General features: G+C 42.8%; 1 long non-coding RNA gene across 1 annotated transcript; it reads right to left on the reverse strand.

Annotated features, from left to right (window-relative positions):
* Window positions 1-367: 367 nt before the first annotated feature.
* LOC123363477 lies at window positions 368-2,133 on the reverse strand. Its single transcript, XR_006576770.1, has 3 exons — window positions 2,065-2,133; window positions 1,217-1,263; window positions 368-548 (listed from the first exon to the last, which is right to left on the reverse strand). It is a non-coding gene; the product is annotated as an uncharacterized LOC123363477 (long non-coding RNA).
* Between the last annotated feature and the right edge of the window lie 2,667 nt (window positions 2,134-4,800).

Here is a 4,800-nt window from a genome sequence, read left to right on the forward strand (position 1 = left end):
GCGACCCCAGTTTGAGAAACACTGGCTTAACTAAATGTATATTTAAGTATTTAGCTTTTGGGTATTATTCTAAACCTGTCAGTACCAATACTAGTGCATGTTTGATTATTTGGAGGGATGTAAAAAGCTTTTTTCCCCTACAGGCAGCAGTATCTCATGGAAAACAGCCATAACCATAAGCCACTCTGCCAGCACACAGCAACTTGCATGCGGAACAGTTGCTTAACACTGAGTAGAAATCACTAGTAGTTCTACAAATGGTGCATGAGATCAAAGTACATTTTCTTCAAATTTCAAATGTACATGACATACATAATTTTACAGCACAGTATTTCCATCTTCCAGATGAATGATCTGCATAGGGGCAGCTGCGGCAGCAACAAGCTTTATTATCCAGTATGGTCTTCCCATCCCTCTGCTGATTTGAATGTAAGTGTGGCTTCCATTGTTTTTGGCCACACCATCCTCAATTTCACTTAACGTAGTTACATAGCTGTGATGCTTTCCTGTCCAGGAAAGGCCAGCTTCTTCCTTCGTTTGGTTACAGACTATAAAGCACAGCATTAATGAGTATCCATAATTCTTTTTGTAGTGTTAATACATACAATTCACAATGATATTAATCACCAATGTGTCACAAGCTTTCATAAAACAACTCATTCATTATACCTTTATAAGACAGTAATATTGTATATGATCAGCTGATTCAATTGCATATCACTTGAGGTTCAAACCCCATGTCTTTATAGCCAAGATAAAGTTTCTCTTCCCTGGTAGGGTGTAGATGCTAAGCTGTCTCCTCTCTGTCTTGTTAGCTTTGTTTATCTAATATATAAATTGACCTTAATTATGTTTGCCTGATTACTTGGTGGATCAGAGAAGCAAGCATTCCTTTCTCTAAGGCAGACCTGTTTACCAACTCCTCTGACATGCCTGGCTTAAACACATCTTAGTCATAATTGCAGAAGATAGACATAACTCTTAATACACACTCAGTACATATGTCACACAAGCATATTAATGATCAGCGAGTTATTAGTTTTCCAGTGATATATTGCATGCCAATTTTTGGAAATATATCATGACAACAATGTATTAAGTATAGTGAGTATGTCAGGCTTGATGAAAGTTCTTGACACAGAGTAGTGAAACACAAATTGGCCTCTGTGTCACAGTGATCATTATCAGCCTCAATATAATTGTGTCAAAGTATTACCGTATAATTAAAGCTAGTATCCCCACTATGGATCCATACTTGTAACACTGGCAAGGTCAAAAGCAGAAAAGATCAGAATTAGAGATAACATTATAGCTATTGAATCCACTCTGAGGTCAAACTGGGGAGTCGGGGGGAAGCAATGGTACTTTATCAAGCTCCCTCCAATAAATTAAGTTCTTCCCAACTAAGAGGTCAAAATGAGACACCACCAATAGAACTTTAGATTGTGCAGATGTTCACAATGTGATCCTGCATGCTCTGCTTATCCCTGTCATTGTGTGTACTCTCCTCTAGGGCGCCTCCTCCTGGATGCTCTGAGGATTGGGTCTTTCCAGGTCTAACCCCCCCTTTTGTTTCATGTTCATGTTCCCTGGTGCCTCTCTCTCAGTCTATGCTACTCAAGATGCTCTTTTCATGGATTGGCCTTCCAGCCAGGTTACTGGGAGGTTTCCCTTTCAAGGGGTTATTAAAGTCCCTCCATCCAAAATGGTAGTCTTCTCCTCCCCCCTCACTTGCAAGATTATGCCTGTTCCCCAATGGATGGCAGGGGAACCCAGGCCCAGCCTCTACTTTGGATTCCAGCTCAGGGACCCTCTAATTAGCCCTCAAGGTCTGCACCATCTTAAATCTTGCTGCCATTTCCCTGAGCCTTTTCCTGCACCCTCTCCCATAGGTGCCTTCCTTCCCTCTCTACTTTTCCACAGCATAGCTAGAGGTTCCCTCATTGCAGCCCTGCCTGTTCCTTCTCAGCTGGGCTCCATCGTAATTCAGCAGTTACTTCTGCCACCTAATTCACCTCAGCTATGGCCCATCTAGTTAATTGGCCCCTTCTCAATCTCATTAACCTCTTCTAGATTAGTGAAGAGTGAACACCCCATCACATGTCCTTTCTCTATGAGGTTGGGATGGTCTCCTGGGCTCCTTGGACTCATCAGTGGGACTTGGATAGAATCATAGAATCATAGAATTCAAGATCGGAAGGGACCATTATGATCATCTAGTCTGACCTTCTGCAAGATGCAGGCCACATAAGCCGATCCACCCACTCCTGAACTAATTCTCTCCCTTGACTCTGCTGTTGAATGCTCCAAATCATAATTTAAAGACTTCAAGTAGCAGATAATCCACCAGCAAACGAACCCTGCCCCATGCTTCGGAGGAAGGTGAAAAACTTCAAGGGTCACTGCCAATCTACCCTGGAGGAAAATTCCTTCCCGACCCCAAATATGGCGATCAGCTGAACCCCCCGCATGCGGGCAAGACTCTCCAGCCAGACCCTCTGGAAAAGGCTAACAATATCCCAACATTGACCCTTTGTACTAATTACCAGTGTGGCACGTTATTGACCTATTGACTAAACCCGTTATCCTATCATACCATCCCCTCCATAAACTTATCCAGCTTAATCTTAAAGTCATGGAGGTCCTTCGCCCCCACTGTTTCCCTCGGTAGGCTGTTCCAGAATTGCACTCCTCTGATGGTTAGAAACCTTCGTCTAATTTCAAGCCTAAATTTCCTGACTGACAATTTATATCCGTTTGTCCTCGTGTCCACATTAGCACTGAGCTGAAATAATTCCTCTCCCTCCCTGGTATTTATCTCTCTGATATATTTAAAGAGTGCAATCATATCTCCTCTTATCCTTCTTTTGGTTAAGGAAAACAAACCGAGCTCCTCAGGCCCTGTCCTCAAGTCTCCTTTCATACGACAGGCCTTCCATTCCTCGGATCATTCTAGTGGCCCTTCTTTGTACCCGTTCCAGTTTGAATTCATCCTTCTTAAACATGGGAGACCAAAACTGCACACAATACTCCAAATGAAGTATCACCAACGCCTTATATAACGGAACTAGCACCTCCTTATCTCTACTAGAAATACCTCGCCTAATGCATCCCAAGACCGCATTAGCTTTTTTAACGGCCACATCACATTGCCTACTCATAGTCATCCTACGATCAACCAGGACACCTAGGTCCTTCTCCTCCTCCGTTACTTCCAACTGGTGCGTCCCCAGCTTATAACTAAAATTCTTGTTAGTCATCCCTAAATGCATAACCTTACACTTCTCATTATTGAATTTCATCCTGTTACTAATACTCCAGTTTACAAGGTCATCCAAATCTCCCTGGAGGATATCCCGATCCTTTTCCGAATTGGCAATACCTCCCAACTTGGTGTCATCCGCAAACTTTATCAGCCCACTCCTACTTTTGGTTCCGAGGTCAGCGATAAATAGATTAAATAAAATCGGACCCAAAACCGAACCTTGAGGAACTCCACTGGTAACCCCCGTCCAACCCGACAGATCACCCTTCAGTACGACCCTCTGCAGTCTCCCCTTTAACCAGCTCCTTATCCACCTCTGGATTTTCATTTCGATCCCCATCTTTTCCAATTTAACCAGTAATTCCTCATGTGGTACCGTATCAAACGCCTTACTGAAATCAAGATATATTAGATCCACCGCATTTCCCTTGTCTAAAAAATCTGTTACTTTCTCAAAGAAGGAGATCAGGTTGGTTTGGCATGATCTACCTTTCGTAAAACCATGCTGTAATTTGTCCCAGTTGCCATCGGCCTCAAGGTCCGCAACCACTCTCTCCTTTAAAATTTTTTCCATGACTTTGCATACTACAGATGTTAAACTAACAGGCCTGTAGTTACCCGGGTCACTTTTTTTCCCCTTCTTGAATATAGGAACTATATTAGCTAATCTCTAGTCAAACGGTACAACCCCCGAGTTTAGAGATTTATTAAAAATCATCACTAACAGCCTTGCAATTTCACTCGCCAATGCCCTTAATATTCTAGGATGAAGATTATCCGGGCCCCCTGATTTACTTCCGTTAAGCCGTTCAAGTTTGGCTTCTACCTCAGATACCGTAATGTCTACCCCCATATCTTCATTCCCATCAGTCCCTCTACCACTATTCCTTAGCCCTTCATTAGCCTCATTAAAGACCGAGGCAAAATATTCGTTTAGATATTGTGCCATGCCAAGATTATCCCTAATCTCCACTCCGTTTAAAGTTTTAAGCAGTCCCACTTCTTCCTTCTTGGTTTTCTTCCTATTTATATGGCTAAAAAACCTTTTGCTATTGGTTTTAATCCCCTTCGCTAGGTCCATCTCCACCCGGCTCTTTGCCTTCTTCACTGCTTCCCTACACCCTCTGACCTCAATAAGGTAGGTTTCTTTGCTGATCCCTCCCATTTTCCAGTCCTTGTACGCTTTCTGTTTTTTCTTAATCACCCCTCTGAGATGCTTGCTCATCCAGCTCGGTCTAAAACTGCTACCTACGAACTGTTTTCCCTTTCTCAGGATACAGGCCTCTGACAGCTCCTGCAACTTCAACCTGAAGTAACCCCAGGCGTCTTCCGCCTTTAGATCCCTAAATATGTTAGTCCAGTCCACTTCCCTAACTAGTCGCCGTAATTTAGTAAAGTTAGCCCTTTTGAAATTGTAAACCTTAGTCTCAGATGCAATTTTGTTTATCCTTCCATTTATTTTGAAACGAATTAGCTCATGATCACTCGAGCCAAGGTTGTCCCCTACAACTATTTCCTCAACAAGGTCCTCGTTA

The sequence above is a fragment of the Mauremys mutica genome, chromosome 2 (genome assembly GCF_020497125.1).
Source record: "Mauremys mutica isolate MM-2020 ecotype Southern chromosome 2, ASM2049712v1, whole genome shotgun sequence".
Classification (NCBI taxonomy): Eukaryota; Metazoa; Chordata; order Testudines; family Geoemydidae; genus Mauremys; species Mauremys mutica.